Source organism: Pseudorasbora parva, chromosome 5 (assembly GCF_024679245.1).
Source record: "Pseudorasbora parva isolate DD20220531a chromosome 5, ASM2467924v1, whole genome shotgun sequence".
Taxonomy (NCBI): Eukaryota; Metazoa; Chordata; class Actinopteri; order Cypriniformes; family Gobionidae; genus Pseudorasbora; species Pseudorasbora parva.
In genome coordinates, this window is record NC_090176.1 from 93,538 (window position 1) to 113,599 (window position 20,062).

General features: G+C 50.0%; 1 protein-coding gene across 1 annotated transcript in view; it reads left to right on the forward strand.

Annotated features, from left to right (window-relative positions):
* The first annotated feature begins 14,420 nt into the window (after nt 1–14,420).
* LOC137074900 (stonustoxin subunit alpha-like) overlaps nt 14,421–20,062 on the forward strand; it is a 56,707-nt gene continuing 51,065 nt past the window's right edge. The window contains exon 1 of the mRNA XM_067442962.1: nt 14,421–14,468. The gene's annotated coding sequence lies outside the window, so the exon portion shown is untranslated. The remainder of the gene's footprint in view (nt 14,469–20,062) is intronic.

Below are 20,062 nucleotides of genomic sequence, written 5' to 3' on the forward strand. Positions count from 1 at the left end.
CCTGATCTAGTGGTCCTCACGCTGCATAGCAGAGGGCTGCTACTTTGCCTGATGCCTTTGGTGGAGACCTGAGGGTTACCCTGAGGGCTTCCCCGACGGGTCACCAGGCTCCTAATGCCCCTCCCCCCTCCACTGCACCGGTGGAGTTTCCGCGAGAAGAGCCCGGTCCTTCCCATGGGGGGCCGGCCATGACTTTCAGGGCTGAGGACATGATTTCGATCGCTGCATCGGGGGATGAGCTAATGGACTCTTGAGATGAGGACCCGGCTGCGTTGCCCCCTTCGGGTGTGGTAGCTTTGCCCGAGTCTGATCCAGAGCTCACGGCTATGCTTTCCCGGGCCGCCACAAGTATCAGGCTTGAGTGGAACCCTCCTCCATGTCCCGAACCTTTGCGGTTGGACGGCCTGCACTGGTTCTCAGCACCCCGCCCCGGTGCCTTTCTTGCCAGAAGTGCATCAGGAGTTCACAAAATCATGGATGGCACCCTACAGTGCCAGACAATGATCAACTCCTCTGTCCTCACTACCCTTGATGGTGGCACGTCTAAGGGATGCGTGGGGATTCCCCCAGTCGAGCAGTCTGTGGCGATGCAGCTGTGTTCCAGGTCTGCTGCAGACTGGCAGGCTAACCTACGTCTCCCCTCCCAGGCGTGTAAGTTCTCGTCCGGTCTAACGGGCAAGGCTTACACAGCCTGTGGGGAAGCTGCATCATCTTTGCATGCCATGGCGCACCTGCAGGTCTACCAGGCCAAAGCGCTAAAAGAAACTGCACAAGGGTAGTTTTGACAAGGGCGTTATGGAGGAACTGCGCACAGCGACGGACCTCGCCCTCAGGGTGACAAAAGTCACCACACGCTCCCTGGGTCAGGCGATGTCCACCTTGGTGGTCCAGAAACACCACCTGTGGCTGAACCTGGTAGACATGCGTGAGTCCAACAATGTTCCTCAACGCCCCTGTCTGTCAGGCCGGCCTCTTCTGTGATGCCATCGAGAACTTCGCCCAGCAGTTCTCGGTGGCCCAGAAGCAGACTGAGGCGATCAAGAACAACCTTCCCTGCGTCAGCCTCTGCCCCTGCCAAGCAGCAGCCAGCAGGGCGCCGGGAGCAAGGGTGGCGCCCAACACACTCAGGGCCCTGCAAAGGCGGCTGGCAGATGCAGGAGCAAGCGGCCCTGAGATGGGCAGCCCAGGGACAGAAGGATCTGCTCGGAGGGAGATGGTGTCCGCACCCCCCCAGAGGAGGCCCGGGGGGCCACACACACAAAACACTCTGCCACTGGCTCTTCAGAGATCAGTGGTACCCAAATTGTCAATAAAAGAGCAGTTTCCTCTGCCCCCGGACCTTGTCACTCCTTTCCTCCCCTCTTATTGCCAGGGGGCGGCAGTGTGTGGCTCGAGGATGCCTCCAGGACTTCTCTCCCAAACTCCGCCCCACCCAGGAACACTCAGGCAACACTCTGGGTCGTCCGGGTCAGGGCTGAGTGTTCCCCCTCGCTACCCCACCCTGGGTACGTCTGTGGTGCCATTGGTCTTCGGAGTCTCGGAGTCTCTCGGAGCCTGGCTAGAGCTCCCCAGACCGTCTCGCTGGCTCATCCCAACCATCAGACTTGGCTATGCAATTCAGTTCACTTACTGGCCTCCCAAGTTTAGGGGTGTCCTGTTCACCTCAGTACAGAGCAGCGACGCCCATGTCTTGAGGTCAGAGGTCAACGTTCTACTGGCGAAGGACGTGATCGAGCCAGTTCCTCCAGCCGATATGAAGGCGGGGTTCTACAGCCCCTACTTCATTGTACCCAAGAAAGTGGGTGGGTTACAGCCAGTCCTGGACCTGTGTGTTCTGAATCGGGCCCTGCACAAGCTTCCGTTCAGAATGCTAACGCAGAAACGCATTTTCGAATGCATCCGTCCCCGGGATTGGTTCACAACGATCGATCTGAAGGATGTGTACTTTCATGTCTCTATTCTTCCTCAACACAGACCGTTCCTACGCTTTACGTTCGATGGGAGGGTATATCAGTACAAAGTCTTACCCTTCGGGTTGTCCGTCACCTTGCATCTTCACGAAAGTTCTAGAGGCAGCCATTGTTCCACTCAGAGAACAGGCTGATCCTGGCCCAGTCTCGGGAGCAGTTGAGCAAACACAGGGACCTGGTGCGAACACAGGGACCTGGTGCTTGGTCACCTCAGCCTATTGGGTCTTCGGGTCACCCAAGAGAAAAGAACTCTCTGACCCACATAGAGGATCTCTTATCTCGGCATGGAGCTGGTTTCGGTTGGTCGGACTGGGCGCCTCACCAAGTAGCGAGTCCGGTCTGTGTTGAACTTCTTGAATACGTTCAAAGGCAGTCCGGCGGTCCCACCGAAACTTTTTCAGAGGCTCCTGGGGCATATGACATCTGCAGCTGCAGTGACGCTGCTCGGATTGCTTCATATGGGACCGCTCCAGTGCTGGCTTCATGGCCGGGTACCAAGATGGACATGGCAGAGCGATAAGTACCGGGTCTCCGTTCCTCATCCCTGGTGTGCTGAACCAGACAGCCTATGAGCTCTCTCGTCAGCCACCACTTCTGGGAGAGTGGCGACTCCATCCCCAGGCGGTCCAGCTGATATGGGACTTTTTTTTCGGAGCCGCAAAGATAGACCGGTTCACCACTACAGACTCGAACCCAATGCCAATTGTATTATTCCACTATAACACTATATTACACTGAATGACTTCATGCATCTTAATCTGCTAACACCACACAGATACCAGCACATGTCAAAGCCACGTTTATCTAATAAAGGGGGTGGCCTTGCGGCCATTTATTGCAACTCCATAACACTTGCTCAACTGGACTTCCACACTACTACGACTTTTGAATATATGGTTTTGAAAACTTCCTTGAACAGTCCCCTTACAATCATCCTGATTTATAGACCACCCAAAAACACAAAGCAGCTTCACAGTGTTAAACAGGACAACATTGCAACAAAATTTTATTTGGCTAGTTTAATTTGGATAGTTTATAGAATTAAATATGACCAAATTAATAAATTTTATTTGTATATTTAGTTGAATAACTTGGATCATATTTTTAGTGTCCCCAAGTGAGCGAGCCAGGCCAAAGGCGACAGTGGCAAGGAACCAAAACTCCATCAGGGCATGATGAAGAAAAATAAACCTTGGGAGAAACCAGACTCAGTCGGGGTGTCAGTTCTCCTCTGGCCTAATATTAAACAGTGTATAATTATTGTTCACAGGTGTCCCTTGTTCTGTCATTAGCCCTTGTGTATTTAAGCCCTCATGTTAGCCATGTATCTTTGTCAGTTATTGTATGTTGTAACCCACTGTCTGTGAGTGTTTTGTCTAGTCAAGTTTAAGTCAAATCCATTCAAGTCTTTTGTTATTTTGCCAAGTCTTTTGTTTATGTTTGGATTTATGTTAAGCTTCAAATAAAGAATGCACTTGGGTTCTCAACCTCACCTCTTCAGTGGACTACTGATACAGGGTGGCAGGTATTTCTTTGTTACAGCCCCTAAGCTATGGAACTCTCTCCACCTGCCTCTCAGGACAACAACCACGCTACATGAATTTAAATGTAAACTCAAAACACATTTGTTTAATCAGTATTATCAGTCATGACAATGTTAACTTGACATAACAGTCAAAATGTTAACTCACTAGCAATAATCAGTTTCATCTCTACTCTAACTGCCCACCATCCTGTCTGTAATTAAGGTTTGTTACCTATGTTTTTAATGTTGTATTGTAAATGTAGTGCAATTTGCAACTGCAATCACTCATTACTTGGACTGGGCAAATGTCCGCTGTCCGTCTATGTATAAACTGCTTGTTATTTACTGTTATTGTGAAGCGTCCTTGAGCTTGGGAAAGGCGCTTGTGGCAAGCAGCGGGGCGAGGGACCGCGAGAACGGGCCGGTGACGAGTGGTAATGAGTACCAGCAGCGTGACACACCGGTCTCGTCTCACGGCCAAGGGATGGGAGCATAAAAGGAGGAGCGAAGGCAGCGGAAGACGAGAGAGGATCAGGCCTGGATTTTATGTTATGTTTTGTGTACGTTTTATTATGTGTGTGGTCAGTCGTCCGTGAGGGGCTGCCTGCGTTATTATGTGGGGGTATGGGCGGGCAGTCGTACGTGAGGGGCTGCCCGAGGTTTACTTTCGTTTCCTTTATTTATTTTGAAATTAAAGTTTTTAAACGTTTGCCGGTTCCCGCCTCCTTCCTTCCATCAACAAACTCTATTACAGCGCTATATAAATTAAACTTATTATTGTGCTTTCCGTCCTGCAAGATGGGTTGGAGCAAAGGCTGTCTCCCTCCACCCTCAAAGTGTACGTCGAAGCCATAGCTGTCTATATAACTATAGCTGTCTATAACTCCGTATCCTCTTGGGACTTAACTCTGGTCCTCAGGGCACTTCAGAGCCCTCCCTTCGAGCCATTGCAGTCAGTCGAGTTGAACATCCTGTCTATGAAGACAGTGCTCCTGACTGCTTTGGCCTCTGTCAAGAGGGTAGGGGACCTGCATGCATTTTCAGTCAACGAATCATGCCTAGAGTTCGGTCCGGGTGATTCTCACATCATCCTGAGACCCCGGCCTGGATACATGCCCAAGGTTCCCAACACTCCTTTCTGAGATCAGGTGATGAACCTGCAAGCGCTGCCCACGGAGGAAGCAGACCCAGCCCTGGCTTTGCTCTGTCCCGTCTGCGCCCTGCACATTTACGTTGACCGGACTCAAAGCTTTAAGCCCTCACAGCAGCTCTTCATCTGTTACGGAGGCCATCAGAAGGGAAAGGCTGTCTCCAAGCAGAGGTAAGCCCACTGGATAGTGGATGCTATCATCTTAGCATACCAATCGCGAGACGTGCCCTGCCTGTTCGGGGTGCGAGTGCACTCAACTAGGAGTGTGGCTTTCTCCTGGGCACTGGCTCAAGGCACCTTGCTGACAGACATATGTAGAGCTGCAGGCTGGGCGACACAACACATTCGCTAGATTTTATAGCCTCCATGTAGAGCCGGTTTCTTCCCATGTACTTGCCTCCAGCGGCCGGTAAACGTGAAGTACCCGTTCTGTGTCGGCTTGCAACGCCACTCCCTCCTCTGGCTGGATATGTGCGTCTATTTTTCTCCTGTAGTGTTCACCAGAAATGGTGAACCCTGTCGAGCTCCCCCATCACCCCCTGCGGTGTCAGACGTGGCGGCCGTCTGACGCTAGGTCTACACCCATATGCTTGTGGAACGTGTGTGTAGGCTGGGTTCTATATGTAGCGGTTCCATAATGGTAACCCCATATGTGTATTTTCCACAGTACATGCTACCCTACCGGATAGCCCCGTGTATTTTCCTTGACAGAACGCACTTTGTTATCTCTAGTGGTGTTCTTTCCCCCCTGGGACCAGGCGGGGACCACCCCAGAGACTACCATAGGTACGTCCTACATTTACATTTAATTGTTTAGCAGACGCTATTATCCAAAACGACTTACAAAAGGAGAGAAATAGAAGAAACTAAACAAACAAGGGCAAAAGCCTGCACGTGCTGTAAGAAGTCTCAGTTAAACAAGCACAGTACACAAACATTTTTTTTAAACAAACAAACAGAAAGTTTAATTGGATAGGTAAGTCCTAGACTTTATTGGTCAGGTGCAGTTAGAAAAGATGTGTCTTAAGATGTATTTTTGAGAGATAGGCAGGTCGTTCCACCAGGTGGGAATGCTCCAGGAAAAGGTCAGTAAGAGTGATTTCATGCCTCTTTGGGATGGAACCACGAGGCGTCGTTCACTTGCAGAATGTAAGCTTCTGAAGGGTGTGTAAGTCTGAACAAGCGAGTTTAGGTATATTAGTGCAGAGCCGGTGGATGCTTTGTAGGCGAGCACCAGTGCCTTGAATTTGATGCGAGCGGCCATTGGCAGCCAGTGCAAACTGATGAAGAGAGGCGTGACGTGCGATCTCTTTCTAATGTTTTATAAGGCAAATCTGCAGGATTTGTGCAAGTAATTGCAGTAATGTGGTCAGTGAAGTTTAACTGGTCATCAATCACAGCTACAAGGTTCCTGGCAGTCCTGGAAGGAGTTATGGTTGATGAACCGAGCTGAATGGAGAAATTTGGATGAAGTGCTGGGTTGGTTGAGACAACAAATAATTCTGTCTTTGCAAGAATGAGTTGAAGGTGATGCTCCTTCATCTAGCCAGAAATGTCTGTCAGGCAGGCAGCGATACGAAAACCAACTGTAGGGTCATCTGGTTGAAATGAGAAGTAGAGTTGAGTGTCATCAGCATAGCAGTGATAGGAGAAGCCGTGTTTCTGAATGACAGAGCCTAATGATGACATGTAGATGGAGAAGAGAAGTGGTCCAAGCACTGAGCCCTGGTGAACCCCAGTAGCTCTAGATGATAGCAGTGATGGAGAAGCCATGTTTCTGAATGACAGAGCCTAATGATGACATGTAGATGGAGAAGAGAAGTGGCCCAAGCACTGAGCCTTGGGGAACCCCAGTAGCTCTAGATGATAGCAGTGATGAAGAAGCCATGTTTCTGAATGACAGAGCCTAATGATGACATGTAGATGGAGAAGAGAAGTGGCCCAAGCATTGAGCCTTGGGGAACCCCAGTGGCTCTAGATGATAGCAGTGATGAAGAAGCCATGTGTCTGAATGACAGAGCCTAATGATGACATGTAGATGGAGAAGAGATGTGGTCCAAGCATTGAGCCCTGTGGAACGCCAGTAGCTAGATGATGTGACTTAGACACTTCACTTCATCATGACACCCTGTAGGACCTACCGGAGAGGTACGACCTGAACCATTGGAGAGCAGTTCCTGAGATACCCATCTTCTTAAGAGTTGAAAGGAGGATCTGGTGGTTAACTGTATCAAAAGCAGCAGGCAGATCTAGCAAGATGAGTACTGAGGATTTGGAAGCTACTTTTGCCAGTCTCAGTGCTTTAGTAACCAAGAGCAGGGCGGTCTCAGTCGAGTGGCCACTTTTGAAGCCGGATTGGTTGTTGTCCAGGAGGTTGTTCTGTTCAAGAAACATAGAGATTTGGTTGATCACTCAAGTGTCTTTGCATTGAAAGGCAGAAGGGATACCGGTCTGTGGTTTTCTAAGAGTGCAGGATTCAGAGAGGGTTTCTTTAGCAGTGGGGTTACCCGCGCCTGCTTAAATGCTGTGGGAAAGGTTCCCGTGTAAAGAGAAGTGTTGACAATGTGAGTGAGTGCAGGAGTGATTGAAGAAGAAATGGCCTGAAGGAGGTGAGTGGGTATAGGATCAAGTTGACAGGTAGTAGGGCGATTGGAAAGGATGAGTTTAGAAATATCTGCCTCAGAGAGCGGAGAGAAGGGTGGCAGCATGTGTGTAAGTTGAGATGTGCGTGTCAGTTTGTGGTGAGGAGAACTGGCTGCTGATGAAGGAGGTTTTGTTTGTGAAAAATGATGCAAAAAAAATTGGTCTCTGAAAATGAACCCCAATTCATCAGTCAGTTCTGACGTACGTCTCCGTTCCCTCCTTCAGGGAATGAGGGTTACATACATAACCAAGACATTTTCGCCATGACTTCAAACAAGCTTCAGTTGCTTGAATCTGAGAGCAGGCTGAGATAAACAGAGAAAACCAAAAGCAAGACATGGGGCAAAACAAGATACAAGGTTAGGCATGGAAGATCTAGCAAGGAGTGACTGATGAACAGGGCTTTATATAGGTTGAGCTAATGAGACTAATAAAACACAGCTGAAAACAATAATGGAAGATAAGTCTGAGTAAAGGATTATTAGAAATTAAGTCTTTGATACTGTATATCCTGTCTGGAATACCTTAACACTAAAAATGTGGAATGAAACATGCATAAAACGGATCTCATGTAACTGCATCCCAACAAACTGGTTAAATTGTATAATCATTCCTATGACTGCATTTTTGAGTGTCCGTATACAACCGATCAAACGGCTTATCATTTTCAGCAAAAATCACAACATTTTTTTTAAATAGGGCTGTCAAACGATTACATATTTTAAAATCTAATTAATTACACAAATTAATCATCAAATTAGATTAATCACATATCAAATTTGGCTGATAAATTACTCCCAAAAGATCATTTAAAGTCATTATTGTATAAAAAATCTAATAGACTAGAAAAAAGTAGCTTCAGAAATAAATATGTTGGGGTGAACTACACCTTTAATGTTTGATTTAATTCATATGGAGATTGAAGAAATATGAAGAAATTATTTATAATGAAATAATACTCTAAATAATAAACAAAAACTGCCAGTAGGTGGCGCGAAATATCTAGTTGAGACATTAATTCAATAATTATTCCAGGAATTAAGTAAATTGTTGTTATGAAAATAGTAAATGTAAATTATTCTGTTTATGGTCCATTGATTCATTGGTTCACCCGATTCATTTAAGAAATGAGTCGGAGATGAACAGTTCTGCTTTGTCTTTAAATTTTCATTGGTGAGCTCAGGGGTATTGAATTTGAGACTGCCTAAAGGAGGTGGTGTGAGTTCGGTTGCACAACTTGCGCTCAAACTGTGAACACGATTCTCATGAATATGAAACCCACACAGCCTCTGGTGAGCAAGAAAAGTAACCTGTGCGCGTTTTCTCAGATGCCGATGTATTGAGTTCAATAAAACACATATAAGAGGGATGACAGTGTTTGATGGTTTACCTTGGATATGAGCGAGAGAGAGCCTGCAGTGTATTCGTGCATAGCACCGGTGGGAACAATCGCGCTCTGACGCAGACCACCTGAGACTTAAATGGCCATTTTTGCCCCATATCTTGAATTATATGGCCATTTTAACTGCATTCTATAGGCTTCATCACAGTTGTTGCCCTGCATCATATTCTTCAATCAACTGTATGAAATGTAAGATGACCTAAGTTAGTCTGGGGTGGGGCAAGTGCGTTAAATGCATTAATAATTTTAATGCTTTATTTTCCTCTCTAACTAATTAATCTAATTAAGGTTTGTGGTGTGACAGGCAGCGGGGCGAGGGACCGCGAGAGCGGGCCGGTGATTAATGTCAACGAGTGCCAGCTGCGTGGCACACCGGTCTCGTCTCGCGGCCATGTGACGGGAGCATAAAAGGAGGAGCATGGCAGCGGAAGAGGAGAGAGGACCAGGCCTGGAGTTTATGTTTAGTTTTGTTTATGTGTTTGTGGGCAGTCGTCCGTGAGGGGCTGCCCACCTTTTATTTTGTGTGTTCGCGGGCAGTCGTCCGTGAGGGGCTGCCCGCGGTTTTACTTTCATTTTGTTTATTTCTTTTGAATAAAGTTTGTTGAACGTTCGCCGGTTCCCGCCTCCTTCCTTCCCATCTACAAACCGCGTTACATTGGTGCCGAAGCCCGGGAGGAAGGAGGGACGCGCTGTCGGAGAGCCCTCGCTGCTGAGGGGGATCGCGGTGCTGAGGAGTTCGGGCAGCGCGGATGATGAAAGACCGCGAGTGACTGCCCGAGGCGGTGGTGCTGGAGCGAGTGAAGACCGGTGGGACGGAGAGCTCGCTGCCGTGCCCCTGGGTCGAGGGGGGGTGGCGGCCGTCCTGGAGGGAGCGGAGGAGTTGCCGGCGTTCGCCGTGGGCCGGAGCCTGCTGCCATCCGCCGGAACGGGGAGGAGCAGGGAACGCGGAGCTCGCTGCCGACTGCCCTCAATAGGAGGAGCCACCGCCGGCCGCCAGGGGGCGGAGGAGGATCGGGCCGTCCACCGGGCGTCCAGCACCATCGCATAGCACCGCGAGGAAGAGCCTCTCGGCTGGTGAGGACCGAGCGGCAGTGTGTCGGGGAACCGGACCAGAATTTTTTTCTCTTTCTCTCTTTTCCCTCTCTCCCCTCTCTCGTCCGCGGGCTCCTCGTGCTCCCGTCTACATTTCTCTCGCCTCTCTGTCCTTACCCCCAGGTGCCGCGGCCGCCGTGATCGGCCCCCCCGGGAGAGGGGGGGAGTAGAGCGCCGTCTCGGGAGTGCCCCCCGGCCTGCGAGGGGCGATGGGGGTATGTGGTGTGACAGGCAGCGGGGCGAGGGACCGCGAGAGCGGGCCGGTGATTAATGTCAACGAGTGCCAGCTGCGTGGCACACCGGTCTCGTCTCGCGGCCATGTGACGGGGGCATAAAAGGAGGAGCATGGCAGCGGAAGAGGAGAGAGGACCAGGCCTGGAGTTTATGTTTAGTTTTGTTTATGTGTTTGTGGGCAGTCGTCCGTGAGGGGCTGCCCACCTTTTATTTTGTGTGTTCGCGGGCAGTCGTCCGTGAGGGGCTGCCCACGGTTTTACTTTCATTTTGTTTATTTCTTTTGAATAAAGTTTGTTGAACGTTCGCCGGTTCCCGCCTCCTTCCTTCCCATCTACAAACCGCGTTACAAGGTTATTAATTTTAAGTTATTGAAAATGCAAGGGTGTTTTCATTTAAAAAAATTTCATTGCAAAATGCAAATGCAAATGGCTCTCTTTTTGCTATCATAGGATACAGGTTGTGTGTGTGAGCGTGTATAACCATGTATATATTTTATTTTTAAAAAAAATCCATTCCACTGTGCTAATTTTCATTATTTTTTTATGTAAACATGTGCTTGGATTTTTGGATTTTTGTGACAAGATTTTTGACGGTTGCATTCTCATCTCGCTCTATGTTTTTGTTTATGCTCGTAAAGCTGCTTCACCAAGCACATTTCTAGTGTTGCCATGGCGACTTATTATAGGCATCTTTGGCTTTGTTATTTTTCCCATATTAATAGGTACAGTGTCAACTTAGTTCAGATGGACTGTGTACATGGCCTCTGTGCCAGTGTCACTTCTTTTTAACTAAGGAAAATCAGCTGTTAAAGCGTAAAAAAGCTAGCCAGACCTAAACCCGTAGCTACGCCCCTGAGTATGACACAGACATGTTTTGTGCTAGAACAGAGTTTGCTGGCAGTACAATAACTATTCTTATTGTGCCTCACTGAATCTATACTGTAGTGGACATTTATACAGTTTTTTATTACTTTGGTGTAATTTTCACTGTAATGAACGTTCGTGGGGATGTGAAGGAAGAAGACGGGGTCGGCTTTGACTGGGACTCGCTCTCTTTATTCAGTCTTGTTTAAAAACAAATAACAGTCACACATATGTGTGTGTGTGGGTGCAAAACTCAGTTTCTCCACGATATGGATCGCTCCTTCTCTATTCAACTTTCTTTCTCAGTTTCTCTGCTGTGCACGCGAAGTCCCAGTCTAGCTAGCTAGCTAGCTAGCTAGGTAGGTAGGTAGGTAGGTAGGTAGGTAGGTAGGTAGGTAGGTCGGTCGGTCGGTCGGTCGGTCTCTCTCTCTCTCTCTCTCTCTCTCTCTCTCTCTCTCTCTCTCTCTCTCTCTCTCTCTCTCTCTGTTCTGCTGGGGTTTAAATGCTGTCTCTCCACGGCAATTACTGCAAACAGACACAGGTGTTAGTGATCTGCACTTGACCTACTCACTCACCGCTCGGCTCCGCCTCCTCTCTCCCGCTACAGACCTCGCGAAACCACGCCCCTCCTGCCACATTCACATTTTCACAAGTGAACTTTGTTCTAACATTTCAACATACAGTATTTTCAGTGTTAGCACAATACACAAAATCACAAAGTATCCTTTCACTAAACAAAATAAGTGTTTCATATATACAGGTCCTTCTCAAAAAATTTGCATATTGTGATAAAAGTTCATTATTTTCCATAATGTAATGATAAAAATTAAACTTTCATATATTTTAGATTCATTGCACACCAACTGAAATATTTCAGGTCTTTTATTGTTTTAATACTGATGATTTTGGCTTACAGCTCATGAAATCCCAAAATTCCTATCTTAAAAAATGTGCATATCATGAAAAGGTTCTCTAAACGAGCTATTAACCTAATCATCTGAATCAACTAATTAACTCTAAACACCTGCAAAAGATTCCTGAGGCTTTTAAAAACTCCCTGCCTGGTTCATTACTCAAAACCGCAATCATGGGTCAGACTGCCGACCTGACTGCTGTCCAGAAGGCCATCATTGACACCCTCAAGCGAGAGGGTAAGACACAGAAAGACATTTCTGAACGAATAGGCTGTTCCCAGAGCGCTGTATCAAGGCACCTCAGTGGGAAGTCTGTGGGAAGGAAAAAGTGTGGCAAAAAACGCTGCACACCGAGAAGAGGTGAGCGGACCCTGAGGAAGATTGTGGAGAAGGACCGATTCCAGACCTTGGGGGACCTGCGGAAGCAGTGGACTGAGTCTGGAGTAGAAACATCCAGAGCCGCCGTGCACAGGCGTGTGCAGGAAATGGGCTACAGGTGCCGCATTCCCCAGCCCAAGACACTTTTGAACCAGAAACAGCGGCAGAAGCGCCTGACCCGAAGCAGCACTGGAATGTTGCTCAGTGGTCCAAAGTACTTTTTTCGGATGAAAGCAAATTTTGCATGTCATTGGGAAATCAAGGTGCCAGAGTCTGGAGGAAGACTGGGGAGAAGGAAATGCCCAAATGCCTGAAGTCCAGTGTCAAGTCCCCACAGTCAGTGATGGTCTGGGGTGCCATGTCAGCTGCTGGTGTTGGTTCACTGTGTTTTATCAAGGGCAGGGTCAATGCAGCTCGCTATCAGGAGATTTTGGAGCACTTCATGCTTCCATCTGCTGAAAAGCTTTATGGAGATGAAGATTTGGTTTTTCAGCACAACCTGGCACCTGCTCACAGTGCCAAAACCACTGGTAAATGGTTTACTGACCATGGTATTACTGTGCTCAATTGGCCTGCCAACTCTCCTGACCTGAACCCCATAGAGAATCTGTGGGATATTGTGAAGAGAAAGTTGAGAGACGCAAGACCCAACACTCTGGATGAGCTTAAGGCCGCTATCGAAGCATCCTGGGCCTCCAGAACACCTCAGCAGTGCCACAGGCTGATCGCCTCCAGAACACCTCAGCAGTGCCACAGGCTGATCGCCTCCACGCCACGCCGCACTGAAGCAGTCATTTCTGCTAAAGTATTCCCTACCAAGTGTTGATTGCATAACTGAACATAATTATTTGAAGGTTGACTTTTTTTGTATTTAAAACACTTTTCTTTTATTGGTCGGATGAAATATGCTATTTTATTTTTTATTTTTTGGGGAATTTTGGGTTTTCATGAGCTGTATGCCAAAATCATCAGTATTAAAACAATAAAAGACCTGAAATATTTCAGTTGGTGTGCAATGAATCTAAAATATATGAAAGTTTAATTTTTATCATTACATTATGGAAAATAATGAACTTTTATCACAATATGTTAATTTTTTGAGAAGGACCTGTATATAAATATATATTTTTGGATTACTGCAACGGACTCTTCAGTGGGATTTCTGCCATAAATATCCAGATGCTTCAATACATCCAGAACAACGCTCCCAGAGTCCTTATGAGAGTCCGTAAATATGGTCACATAACTCCAATCCTACACTCATTGCACTGGCTTCCCGTTTCATCCCGGATTGACTACAAAATCATCCTGCTCACACATAAATGCATCACCAGACACGCACTACCATGTCTACAGGAACTCATCAGTCTCAAATCCTCTGCACCCTCAGATCTTCAGGCCACCTGCTTCTTCAGGTCCCCACCACCAGGCTTCGTACCGTGTGTGTGTGTGTGTGTGTGTGTGTGTGTGTGTGTGTGTGTGTGTGTGTGTGTGTGTGTGTGTGTGTCGTCCGACTGATTGCACCTTATCTATGCATCATTTTTTAAATAATTTTTTATAACTGTTTTAGTTTACCTGTTCTTTTCTTTGGTTATCATCATTTTATTATTTTTAATTCTCTTTACATTGTATTCTTTTTCTTATGCATTTTTTAGCCCTATTTTAATTCCTTTCTATGTAAAGCACTTTGAATTGCCATTGTGTATGAAATGTGCTATATAAATAAACTTGCCTTGCCTTGTGTGTGTGTGATGGGAGATCGAGCTTTCTGCTGAACTGCCTCCTCTGAGCTGAGAGCAGTACAGAGCCTGGACCAGTTTAAAGCTGAACTGAAGACTTTTCTGTTCAGAAAGGCTTTTATGTGTTGATTGTTTTTATTTTTCTATATGTTTACTTTTTATTCATTTTTGTTATTTTTTCCTTTTCCATTGTTGCACTTTGACATTCTTTGGAATGAAAAGAGCGTTATAAATAAAATCTGTTATTATTTATTATTATTATAAATGTTTCATTCACAGCAACTGCCTTTTTTATAAAGCTTATTCAATGTTTTAATTAATATCTTTAATAAGTTCTACTCTATACCTCACACAAAATGATTGTACTATACTGGCAGAAAGCATTTCAAGGTCAAAGGGCATTGACTCCGGCCACAGGGCACTTCCTCCCTCCAATCTTTCTCAACATTTCCCGACATTGCATGTTTTCATGGGGCATTCCCTCATAGCAGGACTATAAATATCCCTACGGATTTCAGTTTAGCTTCAGACTCACCATATCAAGAACAGAGACTGCAGGTAAGATGTGATTTTATGCAGTGTCAGTGTTATTGTGTTGGAGTAAAGGCTGAGCAAAGCTTCACAGCAAATCAATCTACATGTTTACTGAAAGGAAAACGTCCCTGGTTACGACTGTAACCTTAGTTCCCTGAGAACAGGGAACGAGACGCTGCGTCAGCTGACGCTATGGGGGAACGCCTCCAGCGTGACCGGTGTCTGAAACGTTTATCCAATCACATCAGTCCTACTGACCGGCGACAGCCTCTGACGTCATAGACGTGCGACCAGGAAGTATAAAAGGGCGCCTTGCAAACACAACCGCATTCAATTCGTCTGAAGGGACTGTTTACAGGCAGGCAGGCCCCGAGGTATGGCAAAAGTGACGCAGCGTCTCGTTCCCTGTTCTCAGGGAACTAAGGTTACAGTCGTAACCAGGGACGTTCCCTTTCGAAAGGGAACTCGAGCTGCGTCAGCTGACGCTATGGGGAACGATATACCCACGCCGCCATGCCGAGGGGAGTGCATGCCTACTGGCAGTGACCACTGTCAGGACAAGCAAATTCAACTGAAATGCCTGAACCACTCCCCCTCTGGTCACATTAGGCTGTCAGTGACAGCATTCCCTACGGTCATAGCCCGAGCTGTGGCCTTGGGGCACCTTTATGTACCCTACCCTGGCCGCTCAAAGGCCTGGAACCAACCTGTTCGACAGAAGGGGTTCCTTTAAGGGAATGTGGCTAGGGGACCCGAGGGCGCCCCAGCCAGTCACTATTCGGGAAGAACTTCACCGAATGCCACCAGGGAGGCTTGACCTGGCGTCACTATGCGGGACGCTTCCGTCTGCCAGCCCAGTCTGCTAACAACAGAGCCTCTGGAAACTCGCCTCTGGAGAGGCATCAAGCTGAGGGACTGCGAACTGGCAGTGTCCGCCTCAGGCCGGAACTCAGAGACGGGCTATCCTGGAGAACAGCGCTCAGCGTAATGCTTTCCCACCCTTGCTAGCGAGGGGAGTCAGCTGCTCAATCCTAGGATCTACCGAGCACATACATTACAGGGGTGCTCAGGAGGCCTGAGAAGGCCTACAGGCTGATCTCACAGGGAGGCCCCGAGGGGCCTACGACCAACTGACCAGGCCCAAGCGGCCGTAAGCTCACAGACAACCCTCCTAAGAGGGGAGCTCTTAAGCCTGCCTGGTAGGTACCATGCTGTAGGCAACCTATGCAGGTGTCCTGTAAGGACCGCATAGCAGCAGTGTAAACTCGTCGTGCTAGAGTATGCACCTGCCATCAGGTGCTGCCGGCTAGAACCGAAGCCTGACGGCAGGAACCACTAGCTGTCAGCTTGAGTTCCAGTTCTGTGTCTCCTTCCAAGGAACTCGTTCCCCCAGGGAGGCCCCGCAGGGCCTACTACCTGCCAGGCTACTCGTAGCCGGCACTTCGGCCGGGGAATGACCTCAGGGCGGCCTGGTGAGGCCTGCTACCTGATAGCAGATCATGCTAACCGCCCCGGCTAGCAACCATGCTCCCTGCTCACCTTCCGGGGAGGCCTAGCGAGGCCTAACCCCTGTCACCCAGAGGCCGAGGCCCTGGGCCCCCCCCTCAGGGGAAACCCGATGAGGCCTGCTGCAACCCAGCAGGCCCTCCGGGAGGCCTGGTGAGGCCTGCTACCTGCCATCTGATGACTGGAGCCCGGGAGCTGTTATCCAGCGCTGGTTCCCTGGAGTACCCCCTCAGGGGAAGCCAGATGAGGCCTGCTGCATCCCAGCAGGCCCTCAGGGAGGCCCCGCGAGGCCTACTACCTATCATCCAGTGACTGAAGCCCAGGAACGACCCCTTGGGGGAAGCCAGACGAGGCTTACTGTTACCACAGCAGGCCCTCAGGGAGGCCTGGTGAGGCCTACTACCTGCCGTCTCGCACCTGAAGCACGGGAATACCCTCTCAAGGGAGGCCCGGCAAGGCCTGCTGCACCCCAGCAGGCCCTCAGGGAGGCCTAGGGAGGCCTACTAACTGGGCTTGTAGCCATGCCAGCGATGAATACTCGCTGGCAGGTCGGATAAATGCTGGCCGCTCCATGTCGGGCTAACCATGGCTGTCTGCTTGGCTGACGAAGCCTGTTGACGAGACAATACTGTTTGTGACAACAAAAGGGAGATTTTTTTTTTTTTTTTTACCATCCCGCACACGGGCCCCGATGTCGTCACTCCAACTAGAAGGCCCGTCGAGGCCTCCTGTTCAGAGACTACTGCCTGGACTGTCCGGGCTGGCTGCTCACAGCTCACAGCTGGCTTCATTCGGAGGCTCACGGGGTCCTCCCTGCGAAGCCCAGTCCTCCGGCAGAACCTACAACACAGACCTAATTGCATCGCCAGAGCGGTGTACTCAACACATTGCTCTTACAACCCCTTTAAGTAAGGGGAGTTCATTCCTTACCACACCAGCCCCGGGGAGACCGCTGCTATTTCCAGCAACCCGCAGTTTCCTCCAAGGCGTCGCCGTGGTGATACTTGGCTTCCCAGGGGAGCATCCAACGCTGGGCCCTCAAGAGGCACACAGGTTGTGCGTGTCGCTCACCCCGAGCCCTACGAAAGGTGGAGCAAAAAAACACAGGGCAAATTATTGCAATATGCGAATAATGGTTACCACAGTCCCACATCCCTTGGATGGGGTAAAAGTATTTGGCCCAGATGACCCACAAACCTTACTTACCGCCTTACAGGCTAGGTTGCAAAACTATAATGCTCTCACCTTTTCCCATCTGTATTACCGCACCCCCGAGCGAAGACCCGGGGGCGGGCCCTGGCCAGGCGACTCTCACATGAGAGGGGGCTGAATAGGGGTTTTTATCATCCTGTAAAAACACAGCCTAAGCTATCTGCCTGTATACCAGTCTCTGCTAAGGCTTTCCACCATAGCAACTTAACATCCCAAGCCCATATCTCGAGGGTTGGGTACACATATCTTCGTTCGTGTGTTAGCCTACTCACCCTCGCGCTTACTTACGTCCGCAGGGGTTAATGCTACAACACTTGCCCTCCGGTGGCCCGGAGCTTTTAGCCGAACCGCTAGGGACACCCACTCTCGCTTAGTTTCCCTCTTGAAACATATTTCCGCGAAAATGAGCGGAAACCGCTCTCAACGCACTGAGAGAACACACCAAGTAACATGTTTACTTTACTGGCTTAACGTGACGGCTACTCTCCACTAGCGAGGCTAGCTCTCACCAGCCGTCTCACGGCTTCCTTAAATAAATCGTTCCGGCCACCAAACGGGGACACCTTACAACACACCCTCGGCGGGGAGCACACAGCATTTTAAGAACATAAAACGTCCCTCATACTGAGGCTTACCCGCTGTCCACCGGCGCGTGATGACATCCGTGCACAGGCATATACTCACAGTATCCATTGCGCGGACCCCGAGGGTTGTTTCCCGATGAGGCGTCCAACGCTGAATCTTCCTCCTCATGCCCACTCAGGGAAGCGGTCGAGTTTACTCAGACGACTCCTTTCACACAAGGAAAACGCCACTTTTCCGCTTCTAGTGCTTATGATAACTTCTCTATAAGCTCATAAACGAACGCACCCCAAACCTGACGGGGGCGCCTGCTCACCAGACCAGACGGGCCGTCAGAGTCTCACGTCCGCTCATCATTGGCCCCGCCCGGCCTGATGTCAAGCGCCAAGGAAAAGGGTGGAAGGAAGGGCTCACCTACTACCTCCGCTTCGCCCTCGTAGGCGGAGTTTCCCCCCGCCTACGCTGGTTCCGGTCTTCGGCACCGGCACCCTTCCTCCGGTTCCGGGTGTCCCGCCTCTTTTGCGCCCTACTCCGCCATGGAGGGGGCGCCCGAGAGGCCACGCTCGCTCGTTGGTCTTGTCTCCGGTCCTCAGACCGTGACGTACCAGGGACACCCGCCTGCCTGGGCGCGGCCCCGGACCTCAGTGGGATGCAGGTTTTAAAAGCCGCTGAGCGCGCCTTCGCCTCTCTAAACCTTCCCACCACCGCCTCGACGGAGGTGCCGAAGAGCTCAGAGGGCGAAACCGGGGCATCGAGGAGAAAGGACCTCTCTTTCCCCCCGATGTCCGCAAGGTTCAGCCACAGATGTCTCTCCGTGGCCACCATAGCCGCCATCGACCGTCCGATGGCGACTGCTGTTTGCTTGGTGGCCCGGAGAGCTAAATCTGTGGTGCGGCGGAGCTCAGCCATCGCCTCAGGGGGTAGGCCACCCTGGCGTTCCCCCTGATCGAGGTCCCTCAGCAGGTCGGCTTGGTAAGCCTGCAACACCGCCATGGTGTGCAGCGCCGCCGCCGCCTGACCTGCTGACGTGTACGCCCTGCCGTTTAACCGTGAGGTCGTTCTCAACGGCTTAGACGGCAGGGTGGGAGTTCTCAACGTCGATGCCCGGCCGGATGCGAGATAGTTCGCAAACGTCTCATCAACCGGCGGCATCGACACGTACCCCGCCTCGGCCACTCCCTCCACATCAGCGAAATTCGCCCGCTGATGGCGGAATAAGCGAGCCGAGAACGGGGTTCTCCATGCCCCCGCGATCTGCTCGTGGAGATCGGGGAGGAATGGAAGGCTCCCAAGAGCCGGGGGGTTATGGCCGGAGAGAAACCGATCGTCCAGGCGATTTGGACGAGCGGCTTCTCCCCTAGCGCGCCGCCACGGCAACTGTAGCCGCCCGGCAGCCCGCTCCACAACCTCCAACAGCTCCCCGTACACGGGGCAGGATGGCTGGGAGGGTTCGGCCTCGGCCGCTTCACCACCCTCCACTTCCATCCCTTGCTGATGCGGGAGCTCCTCGGCCGACGATAAGGAGGAGTTATCACCCAACTCCTCCTCCGGCGGCCGCCCCTCGTGATCTGGCCCTTCGCCGAGCACAACCTCCGTCTCTAGACGGCGGGCCAGATCCAGCTGGGAGCCCCAGGACATAAGTCGCCGCTCGGCCTCGGCCGAAGCGGGACCACTCCCAGCCGCTGGACCCTCTTCCCTCGAGAAGAGGGCCAGACGAGAGCGGAGCGTCTTCAGTGACAGACGCTCACAGTTCGCACAGGAGGCACTCTCCTCCAGAACCTCCCGTGCGTGCTCCTCACCCAGGCAGAACACGCAGAGTGTGTGTGTGTCCTCAGGTGTGAGGAACCTGGGACACGGGTCTGCACACTTTCTGAAGCCGTGCTTTGACTTGTGCGTGCGCTTAGACATGATGCTTTTTTTCTCTCGAATCAGACAAACAGTCCCTGAAGACGAATTGGCTGCGGTTGTGTTTGCAAGGCGCCCTTTTATACTTCCTGGTCGCACGTCTATGACGTCAGAGGCTGTCGCCGGTCAGTAGGACTGATGTGATTGGATAAACGTTTCAGACACCGGTCACGCTGGAGGCGTTCCCCCATAGCGTCAGCTGACGCAGCTCGAGTTCCCTTTCGAAAGGGAACTTACGTTTTTCAGAGGATAGATGTAAGAAGTTGTGGAACCATGAAGTTGAAACTGTAGAGACTAGAAAGTGAAAGGTCATATTAAACTATTATGTTATATCTTAACTATTATATTTCTGTGTGTGACCCGTGCTGGCAGAATGAGATGTAATTATAATTATGAGCTACTAGCAAAACGTG